Here is a 17,037-nt window from a genome sequence, read left to right as displayed (position 1 = left end):
ACGCATTGGCAATGACCTCCTTGTCCTGCCCATTGACAGCTTGGCGGTGTATTCTACTCGCCGCTCGACGCCGGAGTATGGCCGCCGCAACCTCTGGGCTCCACCAAGCTTTCGCCCTATGATGGCCTCTGGTACGCCCCCTGTTTTTTTGCTGTTTGAAATCCCCGCTAGTCCCCGGTGGCCGTACTGTTTGGTTGAAAGTTGCGTATTCCATCGCAGTGTGTGTGTGTGTGTGGGAGGGGGGGGTGGTAGGTTTCGCTTGAATATCCTCACAAGAAAGGGTACCTGTTTAAAGAAACTAACAATATTCAGTAAAAATATAGTGTTAACTTATTACGGCCAATTCATTTCTGCGAATGCATGTTTCTGCCGTAGTTTCGCACCACGTGTTTCTGTGCCGCCATTGCCGGCTGTCGTCGCGGCGGCATTTTTTTTTTCTTCTGTGCGGGTGCACGCAACTATGCTCTAATGCCTTCACCCATCTGTGTGCGCTGCAAGGACAATGATTGCGCAGTTGTGCCAGTTACTAGTGTGATAGGATTACCCCCTTGGAGCAACAGTGGTTCACGACGATAACTCATCAGGACGGACGACTCCGGCGAAAGCGACCGCGTTTGAAAGTGAGTACTGCGATCGAGCTTCGTGAAAATCTGCGTAGCGAAAATTGTATGGATATGTAACAGCGCAGTGAACCCACTGACACATTTCAACGCGAGAGCATTAAGGAGCTAGTTACACCGAACGTCCATGTATGTCGAGTGAGTTGGCTCTCCCTCTCCTCTACGCAAACTAGGAAATTGCTGCAGGTGCTATCGCGTTCCACTCTTGCAATCTTGCGAAGCTTATAACCAACCTCCTTGTTTTCGTCAACCAAGGCGCTGGGTAAACAGTCGTCAAAGATTTTTTTTTTTAATATGCTTGCCTTCGCAAGTGGCATGCTCTGCATTTTTCAATGCAAGTTGCAGGTTGCGAGGGCACAGTCTGCGCTGCAGTGCATTATAGTGATAAAATGCATAACTGCTCCTGTACAATGCGATAAGCGATAATTGCTCAAGCTCGCGAGCTTGAAAGTTGTGCACCACTACAAAAAAAAAAGCATTTCAGATAGCGAGTGGCCTTTTCTGTGCTCGAAATTATTGAAGCGCGTTATCAGCTTATTTTAATTTAGGTATGGCCTGTATGATACTGCCTTCTGAACTGTTTAGCTTATTTAGCTTTATCCTTGAAGCATTGCAGATGAATCTATGTGATATTCGAAAGATAGCGGGTGCGATATAACTGGCGTGAACTAAGGGAAAGGAGGGCAGAACCTCGCTGATATTTGAGACTGCTTGTAACAAGTGTTGTAGGGCAGGTACAATATGAGAAATACTCAATTTTCTTGTTATTGGCCTCCAGAAAACCTAGAGTCAAGAATTATGCTGTGCATGAGCTACAGGCTATTTACTAACCTGTTTTCTTTTTTCTTTTTGCAGAAAGCTGGTTGCTTCCACTTCATCACGGAAGATGTACACTTCAAGTTTTACGTCATATTGATGAATTAGACATTTTACAATAAAATATGCCTGTTGTACTTTAAGCTGCTTTTCTATTTTATTGCCTCGTGGGAACGAAAAAAGCATGCATGCAGCATATATGCGAGAAAGATCCGGGAACGGACGTCCGAAATGGACGTCCATTGGCCAGACAAACATGTCCATTTGGACGCCCATCGGACGGCCGACGGACGTCCACTGGCTGTTCGCGGACGTCCATCGGCTATCCGGAACATCCGAAACGGATGGCCACTGGCCGTCCGATGGATGTCGGTGGTTGCTTGGGTGCGCCCGGACACTGGACGTGAGCTTGGAGGAACCTGGCGAACGAGCGCGCCCGGCATCCGAGCCACATGCGAGCAGCTCGTCTTCCCGGCGCATTGTCTGATGGCGGGGGTGCTGTTGTGCCTGGCCAAAGCCGCCCAGAAATTCAGCCGGACGACAGCATTCTTCGGTTAACGCCTCCTTCACAAACTCTGGATACTTCTCTGCAAAGCACCAGTGCACTGGAGGCGAGCCGTACCAAAGGGAGAGAAGCGACGTGTTTCAACATGAGCTGAACGTCCAGACAGCACGGCGCGCCGTGGCCCTGACGGTGAACCCCTTCTCGCCCCGCGGCATATTTGAAGCGAGAGCGCAGCGAACTCTCCCATTGGCCCTGCGAAAGTGCTGCCGTCGGATTGGACCATTTTGAGCGTCAACGGTTCTCGGCGACGGAGTCTCAAGTGCTTCCGTTCGAGACTCCGAGTGTGAGTTCGTCACGAGCGTCCATCGGGAGCAGTTCGCCCCCTGACAGTGCGGACGCGGCGGAATCTCCCCGGCCGTCGCTGCGCGAGAACAGTCGCACATGGCTATGTTAGCTTTCGGCCCCAGAGCCGATCTTGTTGTGTAAATACCTGTAAATAGTGTATAAAGCCTTTTCTTCATCTCACCAACGCCGACTCGGATTCATCGCTACCGCGCAGGGAGCTGACAGCCCTCGTTCACGAAACGGGTGACGAGCGCTGCGTTATCAACTCCTTGGCACAACCCTGTTGACGGTGGGCTACTGTGTGATAACCCCACCGGCACAACATTGGTGGCAGCGGTGGGATCGACCGGCGTCAGGCACCTCGGCGCGGTGAGTACCTGAAGTTTCCCTCAAACGCCACTCTAACACACAGGGTAGCTTAGAGAAAGGCTGAGCGTAGCATTGTGTTAACCTTGCGTGTTTCAAGCCTACAGGAAGCGTTTTGAAAACCAAGGGATGCTGAGAGGGGAATCAGTGTGAGAAAGGCTTGCACATCTCTTGCTAGGAGCGAGATAGCGAACGTATAGTACACTATTCTAAAAAGGCAATCAACAAGAGGCCGGTGTAAAGATGGAGAGTTACAAGTTCAGAGAACTTCTCCAAATTTGTGATGAGTTGGGCATCGATTTGGGCTCAACAAAAACAAAAAAGGAAATCCTTGAGATCATGCAGGCAGAGGACGTGACGGTTGAGGAAGCCGCAGAGGCCTGGGATGATATTCAAGAGAGAAACGAGAAAGAGGAACGTGAACATCACGAGAAAGAGGATCGTGAACGTCACGAGAAAGAGGACGCCCGCGTAAGGCAACTGATGCAGCTCGAGATTTCAGCGCTTAGAATGAGCGTAGAAAAGATTAAAGCTTTTAATGTCATTCATTGTAACGGTTCAATACCGCGAGACTGTCCACCACCGTTCCTCATCGCCGAGGATATGGCAGTGTATTTGGCAGACTTCGAGAATGTCTGCAGAAGTAAACGTTTCGAGCGAGATAGTTGGGCGCAGAAGTTGGTAGCTCTTCTCTCCGCTGAAGCGCCGGAAGAAATCAAGCGCGTGTTAAACGGTGACTTGAAAAACTACGATTACCTGAAAGAGTCTTTACTGAAAAGACATCGGCTGTCACCAATGGAGCTTGGGGACAGGTATCAGCGTGAGAAAAACTGTACCAAAACGTACTTCAAATTGGCGTATCAGTTGAAAGACGATATAACCGAATGGCTAGACAGTCAGGAAGTCTCGGAGCAAATTGTACTTGCACCGGAGAATGAGACACAGCTTGGGGAGGCGGTCGAGCAACGCGATAGAAGCAGCGAGCTGATCGAGTCTCGAACAGAAGTGTCTATGGTTACCTTGGTCGAGCCACTGGCAGCTGAGACGGTTGGAGCCGACTTCATCGGCGAGAAATCCGCAGTGACACCTTCCTGCACGCCGCCTCACATAGCTGTAAGCAATCCGATTCCACCAATCGAGAGTGGGGAATTGGCAGCAAATGAACCACCTGACAACTCAGAAGCAGAAGTTGTAAAGCGTGGCGGAGATGTAGTCAGGCTAGGAGACGACAAATTGGCAATTTCCGAAGTCAGAGTCGACGTAGATCATGACACACAGAAAAACGAAGTTGCGCTCATGGAAATTGCGCAGCTCACAAGTGTTGAACAGCTAAGGCAGGCCCATGACGCAGACGCTGTCGAGAACCACACCTGTGAAGTCGACAGCGAGCGACTAGATAGGAACCATGAATCTTCCTGTCCTGACGCGCTCAATTGTAGTGGCGAAAACAACCTTGCTGCGAACATGGACCTCACGCGATCCGAAGCGCCGCAGCTGTCGGACGAACGTGATCACACGACGGACCGAATAGCGAATCGCTCTCACGATTCGCTGTGACGTGGCCCTACGTCAGTGATTTCCGCTGCTTCGCTTCAGTCCGCGAGCAGCAATTCGCGACAAGGTCGAGAGTCCTTTTCACAATTCGGATCCTTCACGGACAAGACATTTTTTTATTTATTTATTTCTCTCGCGGAACGCTTTCCAGCTATGCTCCCGGTGCCCAAGCATAGACAACGTAACATACATTGCACTAAAACGCTGGAGGAAAGCGAGAAGCGGCTTCTGACGACTGACGGCAGTCGTTTCTATTTTGGAGTCGAACTAGCCTGTTTTTGCCTTCATTCGCAGTACATGGTTTTCACAGAATTTACAGTGACAGGCTCTTGCACTGCGCGATACCGAATGCGTAAGTTTTGTGACTGCACAGAGCAGTCGCTTGAATGTATTCATCGCTTTCCTCAAGCGTTTTGGCGCGCATCAGTTTTGGCATTTGGCACGTACCGGGAGCATAGGGGCAGCAGTCCGAATGGTCGTCTTCCAAGGGTTGAAAGCAGTATTTTCATGCAGCTCTCATAGAGTAAGCGCGATCGTTTGCACTGCAGAGAACTGCCTGCGTAGTATACCACATCGAGCGAAACAGTCACCACAATACTTTGGCAAAACGGCGCAGCAGCAGTAGCTGTAGGCCGCCGCAACCCGCGCATTCACCCACCGTCCATGCATAGCCTAGGCTACCCTCGATAACAGCGCGCCAGAACAAGGCTCTCCTCTCGCGCAGTGCCTGGGAGAAAGAGTAAGTCCGCTCTGTCGTCTGCTATTCTCTCCCACCGTGTGAATGCTCGCCGCGGACGGACGGACCTCGGATCAGATGTCACGTGACCGATCGCTTCGCTATTCGGTCCGTCGTGTGAATCCACCTGAGCGATGCGGCACACCGGCGGATCAGAGTAACTTGAGTGGCGAGCCTGCAGAGGATATGCCTAGCTTGGGGGCTGGCGTGAGAGAGCCTTGTCCTTGTTCGGACGCGACTGGCAGTGAGTCATACGCTGCTGGCCGCGAAGCAGGCGCGGCGCCGCCCTCCGACGATGTCGGCGCCATACTAGCTCCGGTTACCGGCAGCTTGAAAGAGCTGGCACCAAAAGAAAGAAAGCAAACGTTCAAGTGCAGCCGCCGAAACGAGCGGAAAGGCAGGCGCATGAAAGAATGCTGTCACCGAAAGGTGAGAAAACGCAAACGATCGCGAGAGGAAAAGAAGCGGCGATCTCAGCGGCACAAATGCACCCGTGCTGAGAAAATGTACGATTGGTGCACCAAGCGTAAGGAACGAGACAGACCGTTCAGCAAAGCGAGCAACTTGTGCACGTCTGTTCTTTCACGCATAAAGTGGAAAGAAAGGTCTCGTAGAGAAATGGACAGCCGAGGCTGTAGCGGAGGGAGGAGAGACAAACCGCCCGAATACTGCTACGCATTCTGCCGCTTGCGGAAGAGAGCAGCACAATGCGAACTCAGATGCTTAATGGCGATTTCCACTGGTCGCTACGGAGCACGTTTTCTTGCTCCGGGACGACGATTTCGATTTCCACTGGTCGATCAAGATAGGTTGCGCGTATTCCGCTGGTCGTTTGGGGCAGCTCGGGACGCTCCAGCTCGATCCGCCGACCGAAGTCGGATCTCGCCGGAAGTCCTAGTCGCTGACGCGGTCACTTCCGGATGCTGCTGGATTCTTTTGGCTGTTTTTGACCGTTTCAGCGACATCGGCAGTGGACGCTGGATGTCACCGTTTTTTGCGCGAATATGTCGAAGTGCGTCTATCGAAAAACGTCTGCAGCGTTAAAAAAATGAGAAAGCAAGTTGTTGAGGGCCGCACTCCTGCCTATTTATCTACCGCAAACATTTTGGCGCTGGGATGCGGCTACAACTTTCGAAACCGGCTCAGCTTTACTTCCGCCGCGCGCTCTACACGTTCCGCTGGTCGACCAAGGCTGATTCGCTCTGTAGCGCTCTAGGTCGGCTCGGGCGCCCTGCTCCGATCGACCAGTGGAAATCGCCATAAGAGTCATCCATTCAAAACATAGCTACCTTCGACGAGCATTTCGTCGCTAACGGTAATGCTGTAGGCAGATCGGGGCAAAATTAAATGACCTCCTTGCTTCCTCAGTTGTTGTTTACGGCCCAAGTGATTTCAAGGAGACTCTTTTCTATTACTGATTATTAATCTTCTTTGCTATTTAATGTATCCTTAATGCGCAAAATTGTTGTTTGAACCTTGTGTACTGCATCCTATACACTTGTCTCTTGTTGTAGTGGGAGCAAAAAGGGGACAACAATTTAGCTAATTCAATTTGAAATCTTGCCTCTGTCTGGTGTTTGATGGGTGACCGAGGGTACTTGCTTGTGTTGGGTGTTGCCTGTTGTCGGTCGGTTTCGCAAGCCGCAGAACAGTCTACCGTTACCAGTGGCGAGTGGCAAGGGCATCGGAGCGACCCGAGCGAAGTTGATCGGCGTGCCCCGGCAACAAGGCTGTCGGCAGAGATTTTGACCTGGCGAGTGGAACCCGATGCACGTGAGGCTACCATGCGCCCGGACACTGGACGTGAGCTTGGAGGAACCTGGCGAACGAGCGCGCCCGGCATCCGAGCCACATGCGAGCAGCTCGTCTTCCCGGCGCATTGTCTGATGGCGGGTGTGCTGTTGTGCCTGGCCAAAGCCGCCCAGAAATTCAGCCGGACGACAGAATTCTTCGGCTAACGCCTCCTTCACGAACTCTGGATACTTCTCTGCAAAGCACCAGTGCACTGGAGGCGAGCCGTACCAAAGGGAGAGAAGCGACGTGTTTCAACATGAGCTGAACGTCCAGACAGCACGGCGCGCCGTGGCCCTGACGGTGAACCCCTTCTCGCCCCGCGGCATATTTGAAGCGAGAGCGCAGCGAACTCTCCCATTGGCCCTGCGAAAGTGCTGCCGTCGGATTGGACCATTTTGAGCGTCAACGGTTCTCGGCGACGGAGTCTCAAGTGCTTCCGTTCGAGACTCCGAGTGTGAGTTCGTCACGAGCGTCCATCGGGAGCAGTTCGCCCCCTGACAGTGCGGACGCGGCGGAATCTCCCCGGCCGTCGCTGCGCGAGAACAGTCGCACATGGCTATGTTAGCTTTCGGCCCCAGAGCCGATCTTGTTGTGTAAATACCTGTAAATAGTGTATAAAGCCTTTTCTTCATCTCACCAACGCCGACTCGGATTCATCGCTACCGCCCAGGGAGCTGACAGCCCTCGTTCACGAAACGGGTGACGAGCGCTGCGTTACCAACTCCTTGGCACAACCCTGTTGACGGTGGGCTACTGTGTGATAACCCCACCGGCACAACACCGCTCCCCTTCCACCAACTTTAACATCTGCCTGCCGTTTGCGTCTGTGTGCCCGTCGAGGTCCTCGATGTGAGCATTAAAGTCCCCGACTATCATGACTTCCGACTGAGCTCGAAGCGCTCGTATGTCCTGCGTTAGACACTCGTACAGACCCTCGTTGTACTCTATAGCCCCGCCCGAGCGCATGTATACCACTGCCAACGCCACTGGTTTACCTCCTATCGCTCCAGCTAGCCACATGTGCTCCTGGCACGACTGCCTGGTGCGACTCCACCTGCCAGGCTCCGCACGTAAACACCCTACTCCTCCCCCTTGGCGTTCCGACCCTTGGCGGTTACAGCCCTCCCACCCGTATCCATCAACTTGAGGGGGAGTCTCTACTTCCCGCAGATGCGTTTCTGCCACTGCGAAAACGTCAATCTGGTGTTTTGCAAGTTCCGTGCTCAGCTCTGCCCATTTTTCCGCCCTCCGACCTCCTTGCATATTCAGGATGGCGATAGATATATACGTTGGCCTTCGCTGTTTGCGGTATTGACCTCTTTGTGTGCGGGTTCCCACTCTTGAACTACGCTGTCCCTGGGGTTGACGCTTACCCACGCCTGGTTTTGGGGAGTTATTATCTTCCAGCCCATCTGAGTCCCCGCGCCTCCGGTAGTGAGTCAGTAACCCACCCCCGCCTGAAGCAGCAGTTTCGCCAGCGCCCTCACCATTTTATTAGTGCGCTAATCGTCCGGTCGCCCCACCCTCTCGTGGTGGGCCCCCCCGGGGCTGCCTTTCGGTTTCGCTGCCCCTGAACCTTGCTGGGAACGGGCTTCTCGCTGGTTTCCAGTCCCCGACGGACGCCCTAAAAAGCGCACGCTCGTCTGCCCAGCTTTCTTCCTAACTGCCCTGCAGGCTATCTCGCATACAGCCGTCTGCCGGCTCCTGTCTGTGTCACCTCTCTCCTGTGACGAATGAACTCTACTCGTGGTCCCAGTTCCTGGCATACACCCTCAATCAGTCCATTCGCCGTCCTTCATTTCTCTCGGACCTGTGCTTCCATTTCCCCGCCCTCTGGAAGCGCACAGATGGCATAGAAAAGATCGGGGAGTTGTTCCTGCCCCTGCGTCACCCATTCCTTCAGGGAGCCCACCATCTTTTCGGGCCTTAAAGGGGTCGTGAAACGTTTTCCGGAAATTTTGCACGGCTTAGTTAAATGGAATCCTTGTCCTGCATCATATAATATACCTCGATTCGTTTCTTCGCCCGCGTTGATTTAATAGCGACAAAAACAGAATTTCGGTTTCCTAGCGCGCGTCCTCCTCAACTCAACAGGTACGTCATAGCGCTAAGCCAATGAGAAGCTCCCGTTGCCGGAGCCTACTGAGCCAAAGTTGACCAAGCTCGGTGTATTTTAGAGGTTCTAATTGTGCCCTACTCTACGTTCGCACAGGGTTTTTTAATATGGCCGACGCCTAGGTTCCTCCGTGGGTTCCAGCGTCGCTGTGCTGCTATAGTGAACTAGAATATAGTCGCTACTGTTAAAACATGGTTACATAGTGGGCTTTGAGCCTTACGCCGACGCAACTTTTCGGGTGCCAGGTCGGCGAAGATGGATCCTGCGAGCGACCGGTACAGTAACACTTGTGTCGAGAGGCCGCGGTAACCGCGGCACAACTCCGGCTTGCAGAAGCCCCGACCATCAGCCTCCCGATCCCAGCCGTTTCGGAACTACGCATTGGTATGTATGTCCGAGTCTTGCAGCCTAGCCTACGTTTGACCGTTGCGAGAGTGCGCAATCGCTAACCGAAGCTTTCGAACAGGTGCAGCTGCGGGCGGTGCGTGCCGATGCCGACTGCTCTTGAGAGCATCTGGCGAGATCCCGGCGGCGACTACGTAGTTGAAGCAGCCGTCTGGGTGTTACAGATCATCCGCATTTACTCCAAATGCTTCTTGATCATGGACTGCTAGTCGAGAACACAAGGTAAGAACCTTGAGCGAAAGGCGACATAACTTGAACAAGCGGCACCTGTTTTTCATTTTCTCGAGCAAGAAATGCTGTAATGAAATCTATTGCGGAAGGCAGTGTTAATAAAATAAAGCTTCCCCTTTAACGTTACTTACCTGCGATCATCTACACTGTCTACAGTGTTGATATTGCGCCACGTTAGCGCGAACACATCGCTGGTTTTCATATTTTTCTTGTTTTCGTAGAAGCGCATGAGCACGACGTTTCACCATGCAAATTACTGGTTTGCTTAATTCCATGCACGAGTAAATGAGAAAACACGCATCATCTGATAGTGTGAACTTGCTAAATGGAAAGGGCATGCACATTGATGTGAAGTAACGAGGGGGGGGGGGGGGGGGGACGCTGTCCGGACACATTTGCTTGTTTTATTAGCCAGGTATGACCTTCAGCAAGTGCAGCACTTCAAAACATAAATACATAAGGAATGCCACAAGAAATGCAGTAAATAAGTACAAAAGCAATCTCATTTCGGAGGACTCTGTGCTAAGTGAAATTGCATGCAGTGAAGTAGCCTGTCTCCTGCGGAAGCCGTGGGAAAATGCACTAAAAAACGACACAGAAAAGAAAAACACACAGAGCAGGACTGGCTTCTGCAGACGATCACTAACTAGCCTGACAACTCTTGTTATAGCCTGTCCCCACTTGCTGCCAGAACAATCACCATACCAGCACTCAAAGTTTTATTTGCTAGTTTTTTTTTTACCCACTTGCATTAGGTGAGTGTTGTATAGTGTGCAAATATAATTAAAAAAATTGACTTCACTGATACCATCATCAACACCTGCACACAGTAAACCTCTTCAAAATGCTTTGACACTGACATTTTACATGTGCTGAAATGTAACAACCAAAAAAAAAAAAAAAAGAAAGACGTTCTCCCAAAGGCCAGTACACCGAAACTTCCACAGTTTGAGTAAGTGTTGGAAATTTTACAGTTAGCAAATGAAGTTATAGAGTAGTTTTGCAGCACTTGCAGAAAGTTTGGCACGTGCCGTGTTGTGGGAAAACAACTGAGAGCTGTTGACAGAAGTGCACTTGTAGTTTATGGCTCCTTCGAATAGAATGACTCCATGCACAGAGCTGCTTAATGCATAAGTCACATACTTAACATCTTCGTGCTATGCGGATGATATCAGCGTGGACATTGACATCGGCCACAACACTAGTATAGAGGGTGTAAGACGACTACCAGGTTTTGTCAGTCAAAAGCTGCATTGCCTTCAGGCATTATTTTGCTGCAGTAGCAAATTGTGATTGCACTGGAGTTCTAATATTGGGTGGGTCTCATTCTCTCTCAATCACCTGCAGCAGAATTCAAAGTTTGCCATACTTCCAGGGAGAATAGATTGATAGTGAAAGTTACACTGTACAGCTTCTGTTAGACGGGAATTAATTGTACAGATGCATGAATAACTTTCAAATTTGTAAAAGACCTAAATCATATTTTCATTTTGCTATGCTGAAAAGTGAATATTGCTTTTTCTCTTGTCAACAGGAGGCACCACTACATCTGCTACAGCCAGCTTGCGCACTGGCTTTGGGGATGCCTCGGCAGACATCACAGTAAAGTCCTCCCTATTTGTAATGCAAGCCAAATAAGAGAAAGGTTTCCATCTGACAGTTACACTGGTTTCCAGTTTGTGCAAGGTTTGTAGAGTCATCACCTTATTCATTCTGAAACAAGCCGGAAAATATGAGAAGAGAGAATTGCAGGACAGCTGGACTAATAACTGGAATTTTACTAAAGGATAGAGGCAAAAGAAGACTTGCACAGAGATGCACATGTAAAAAAGGCCCCAAAAGACTGTTGACCGATTTCTTAGCCACACATACGTCCTTAGCCTTTGCAGTATAGTGTGCCTTTGGACTTGGATCTGTGGCTTCCCTTTTGTAACGAGTGGTTCTTGACCATATGGAATTTGCTTTTTTTAGATTTTGATTTTTTAGACCCTTTCTGCTTTCCACGCTTTCACTGCTTTGGGGGTTTTTCGTGCACGTGCATTTCTGTGCGAATCTTCTTTTGCCTCTTTCCTTCAGTAACATTTCAGTTGTTAGTCAAACTTTGTCTTGTGCTCCTCTCACGTGTTTCGTCTTCTGGCTGGTTTTAAGATGAATCAGTACCAACTCATCCATTTGTTAGTCTTGTTGATATCACTAGCCTGACTGCACCCACTGCTGGGCAAATGCTTCTCCCATATCCATCCGAATAACCCGATCCTGTGCCAGGTGCATGATTCTCGCAAACTTCCTAATTTCATCTGCTTGCCCGAGTTTCTGCCGCCCCCTGCTAAACTTGCCTTCCCTTGGAATCTAAAAGACATATATAGGCTCACTTAGAATGAATTTTGTGTACTCACTCCCTTCCTTTACCTTTGACGGGTAGATTTTTTCTTCTTTTGGAACTGACCGCAGATACATCAGCTGCATCCATATGATCCCCGCAGACTTCCTAATCTCATCTGTCTGCCCGAATTTCTGCCGCCCCCTGCTACGCTTGCCTTCCCCTGGAATCTACAAGACATATATAGGCTCACTTAGAATGAATTTTGTGTGCTCACTCCCCACCTATACCTTTAACGGGTGGAATTTTTTTTAGCACTGACTGCAAATGCATCATAATTGTGCAGTTGTGTATATACCTGCTTGTATAGATGTCTCTCCCATATCTATCCAAATAACCCGATCCTCTGTCAGCTGCATCCATCTGATCCCCGCAAACTTTTTATCTGCCTGCCTGAGTTTCTGCTGCCCCCTGCTATACTTGCCTTCCCTTGGAATCTACAAGACATATATAGGCTCACTTAGAATGAATTTTGTGTACTCAATCTCTAACTATACCTTTGTCGGATGCATTTTTTTTTTATTTAGCACTGACCTCAACACATCATGATTGTGAAGCTGTATATACACATTTGTATATTTAGGAGAGAGGAAGACAGCAAAGAAGCGTGAATAAAAGATGTCTTGCTCTAGGTCAACTTCCTTCTAGCCTAAAAATTTTGTATGCATTGATGAACCTGCGGCCAACCAATAAATTATTTTGAAAGCAACATGTCTCTAACACTCACTTGGTAACATTATATAATGCCCAAATGTACTACAAAGTGGTGGTCCTTGTGGCACTGACAAACCTAGATTTTCTAGTTGCCGCGTTCACCTTTACACGACCTCGAAAAATAGTGGCTCATGGGGAATAGAAAAATCAAACCGTTTTCTGCAAAAGCTGCTTTGAAAGGTGGCCACTGTTTTCAGCATTTTGCAGTCTCATTCAGAAGCAAGCCAGCATAATCTGCAATCTGTAGACATGCATACAATAATATGTGCCTTATACTTTGAAATGTACCAGACTTTAACCAGTCGTAAAACAGCGTGCTGAAAAGGTATGTATAGTAAAGCCTCCTTCGTTGATGATACCCGTAGTTTGCATGAAAACATCTGCACTAGAACCTGCATGACGTTGAGTTAATTGGCCTGCTGGTTGAATATGCCACCAAAATGCTGGTAATACAATGAACTTTGTCGGTGCTGGGGTCAAGTCTAGAAATATAAAGTTGGGATGATTTAATTGTGAAACCTTGCTGCTGAATTCACTGCAGGCTAGAATGTAACAGGATTAAAGGGCAGCTGTAGACGTAAGGGCAGTCCACATTGTCACGGCATCTTATGCGTCCTAGTACACATATCTACATACCGTGCATGTTTTGCTAGTAAACAATGTAACCACAGATTTGCGAAGCTCCAAGAATGCTACACTGATGCTGTCTGAGTAGCTGCTTGTGTCGCTGAATATTGTGAAAGCCTTTTGATGGAACGAAAACTGCTTGCTGAATACTTATGCAGAGTGAGGTTGGTCAGGAGCGCAGGTGATATGTACACCCTCGCAATTTAACCATACAAGCACAGACTGTATGATACTCATACAAATTGAAAAATATAAGGAAAGGAATTGAACTGAAGACTTTGCGGTTCGACAGTCCAAACTTCTACTACATGTGCTTTGGGCTGTGTGTGCTAGCCCGCCTGCAATCTGATTGCCCGAGCCAGGAAAATGGTACACACCCATATGAGCACCACTCCCAGTACTCTTTAACATGTACATAGAAGTGCAGGTGCTTGGGATAAACCTTGGCTGCCACAATGCACCTCAAACAATGGCATGTTAGCCAGAATAGCAGGTTGGGCTCGTTGGTTTTCCATCCTGAGGTAATAGCGCAAAATGTGGACGGGAGCACAAGACGAGAAGACGATGAGACATTGTGTCGTCTTCTCGTCTTGTGCTCCCATCCACGTTTTGTGCTGTTACTTCAGAATGTCACGTGCCTGCCCAATATCTACATAATTGTCACACGAACCACTTTGTGTGTATTTACGACTACTTGCACAACACCATTGCCACCCACTGATGATGAGCAGCTGAACAGCAGTTTTTCACGTACACTCCGCTGCCATTAATTACAAATGCTATCACGCTACGACTTCCCATACCACCCCACCCAACCTCTGTGTGTAATGACTCAACCTTTGGTGCGTTTGCATGTTCTCGGGATACTGGAGAAATCCAAGATATCAATTAGTAGATTCAAGCAACTTAATCTGACATATATCTGGTGAGAATATTACAACTCTATCCATGTATACACAGATCTGTATCACCGCAACAGTCGCCTACAATTGTGGTGATGCCGCTCAGAACATGACTCATCTTTTTTTTAAGGGCATAATTCTCCACAAACCTCTGCTGAGCTTGTGGCCCCTTGGTAAGAGGCTTTCCACATCTGTGGGAAACCACTTTAGAAGTGGTGTGAATTCACAGTTTCAAAGCTTGCATTACAAATTTTTGGAAGTTTTCAACACCACACCCTTACCAGCCTTTGGCACTACACATCACCGAGTTCCTTATATCTACTTGTGCTCAAGGCCACAAGGTAGTGCTTTAGTGGATCCATACCCACTTGCTAATTATATGCCATTATGCATGCTTTCTCCATAGACTGCATCTAAATGTGGTTTCACACACAAATATTTATACTTAATTGGACAGGCGGACTGCCCAGAATGTTCCACATGTGACATTACGGAGACTCTGGAGCGTGTACTAGTGGTGTGTCCCAGTATATGCGTGCAAAACAATAACTCGAGTTACTTCTTTGAAGTGTTTTGGCAACAGGCCTCTCTCAGAGGACTTATTGGCCGGTTGGCCAGAAATGGAAAGCTCTACAGGCAGTGCAGGCTTTCTGCTGCTTCTTGCATGACACAGGACTTGACTCGTGACTGTGGTGCAAGTTACTATTCCTGTATATATTTTAATCAAGTCATGACCCTCTTTGTTTTTCTCTTTCTGTAGCAGGTCAGATATTAAACTTTTAAGCCAATCTATCCGCCTTTCCAATCAATAACACTTGCGTGAATGCATTTCTCCTGGATGGTTGATCTGGTAATCACACCATCGTAATGCAAGGACATGGGGCGTATGAGCTTGTGAGGTGAACAATTTTTACCCTAGAAATGTCTTTTAAATGATGTGAAGGATTCTGTATATATTTTAATCAAGTCACGACCCTCTTTGTTCTTCTCTTTCTGTAGCAGGTCAGATATTAAACTTTTAAGCCAATCTATCCGCCTTTCCAATCAATAACACTTGCGTGAATGCATTTCTCCTGGATGGTTGATCTGGTAATCACACCATCGTAATGCAAGGACATGGGGCGTATGAGCTTTTGAGGTGAACAATTTTTACCCTAGAAATGTCTTTTAAATGATGTGAAGGATTCTGAGCTCTGCTCAACATGATCCTCCTCTTTGGAGTCTTCATCAGGTTCTATGGGACTAGATGAGTGCTGTGGAAAGAACGTGATCGAAGTGGAACCAATTGGGGCCTGTTCTGGGTGGTACGATATGGTAGGGGCACCTGTTGTGCTGGCCTCACGGTATCGTTCAAAATAAAAAAAAAATCCAAAATGCGCATATTACTGCTATGAGGGCAGTCTGGCAGGAAACAATCAAATAGAACTGGTGGCTTCTGCGAGTCGAGTAGTTCTCAAATAAACATATCTGTAAGGCTACAAATCGCAACTACGTTTACTGCCTTTATCACGCGACCTACACTTTTTTTTTGCCAATGCACTGGGCCAGCGGTTTTGCGCCGGTACGACGCATCGTTTGAGGTGAGCTTTCTTCGTTTCCGGTCCATGCCGAGGCTTCGAATGACGCCGAGGTTCATTTAGGACTTCCAGTAGAAAGTAGTACGAACACATATGAACCCAATCGGTGTGCCAAAACTTGTGAAAGCGAACGTTACTTCCACTCGGAGAAGCCGTGCTGCAATCTCGCGACGCACACGGTTGGCATAGCGAGCACTCAAACCCGCACAACACGCCTAAACCCAGAACCTAACGTTGTCAGGAAAAATAGGCGAAGTCTGAGCACTGTAGACGTATTTTTAGAAAGATTACGAAAGAGGCGTCGGGAAGGTGGGGGAGCAAAGCTGCGACAACGCGTAGGGTGGAAGGGCCACCCAAGTGCATTGTAGCAACCTTTTTTTTTTTGTTCGGTTTCCGGCTTTCCGTGTAGTGCCATAGTTCAGGTCATCCGGCCGAAATAAAGGAAGCGAAGCTCGACACGCTATTCTCAGTGATGCAGCGCGGAGGCGAGCAACTAATATACGAGTACGCGCCGCGGCGCCCGCTCCTGAAACACTCCACCCACCACTCGGATTGAACACACTTGTCGATTTCTTTGACCTGGAACCGTATTTAGATCGTATCTTTAATGACGCCAAGAATAATAATAATAAAAAAAAATTACAGCAGCGGCCGCACAACCAAGTTGTACCGGTGGTATGAGACTGCTCAAGACGTTGTGCTCCATCACGAATGTTCACAAAAAAAGAAAAAGAAAATAACAACAACAAATTAGATTGGAACCATTGTCATTTGGAGTACCCGGCGGAGCGAGGTATAGCCGTCGTTACCGAAAATCTGAACTTGAGCGTCACCTCCCGCTCTGTTCCAGAGCGCAGCGAGAAGCAGACACCACCCGTAAAGTGAGCTTTACCACCCGTCCTGCTCCGCCGCCGCCGCCGACCGCGCGTCACGTGACAGTATTGTTGAAGAAATGCGTTTGCGTGAGCGAATAATTGATGTAATATATTTTTATTTGCTAACTTTAACAGCAACCTATTATTGTATGGGAAATAATGATTATATCTGAGTTTCTAAACGGCTAAATATGACGTAGGCGAGTACTTCTAATTCCGGCCTACAGGGTCGCATGGTCGCTTCAGAAACGCAAAAATGCTGCGCTTTCAGAATGGTATTATTAAATGCAGAAGCAATATTTCGACGAGATATTTTGGAATCGGCATGCCTAATGTTTACTGAAGCAAGGAAAATTGCAACTGGGCTGCTACATTTTCGTTTCACGACCCCTTTAAAGGGGTCGTGAAACGTTTTCCGGAAATTTTGCACGGCTTAGTTAAATGGAATCCTTGTCCTGCATCATATAATATACC

At 48.6% G+C, this 17,037-nt stretch overlaps 1 long non-coding RNA gene across 2 annotated transcripts; it reads left to right on the top strand.

Annotated features, from left to right (window-relative positions):
* Positions 1–9,060: 9,060 nt before the first annotated feature.
* Positions 9,061–12,969, top strand: LOC146200471 (uncharacterized). 2 transcript variants are annotated; one of them, XR_014705247.1, is made up of 3 exons: positions 9,061–9,240; positions 9,319–9,479; positions 11,023–12,969. It is a non-coding gene; the product is annotated as an uncharacterized LOC146200471 (long non-coding RNA). The 2 variants fall into 2 exon arrangements; XR_014705246.1 differs by having other exon boundaries at positions 9,061–9,236; positions 11,023–12,968.
* Positions 12,970–17,037: the final 4,068 nt, after the last annotated feature.

Source organism: Amblyomma maculatum, chromosome 2 (assembly GCF_055883805.1).
Source record: "Amblyomma maculatum isolate TAMU_Amacu chromosome 2, ASM5588380v1, whole genome shotgun sequence".
NCBI classification, from domain to species: Eukaryota; Metazoa; Arthropoda; class Arachnida; order Ixodida; family Ixodidae; genus Amblyomma; species Amblyomma maculatum.
This window is presented reverse-complemented; position numbering and strand designations above follow the sequence as displayed.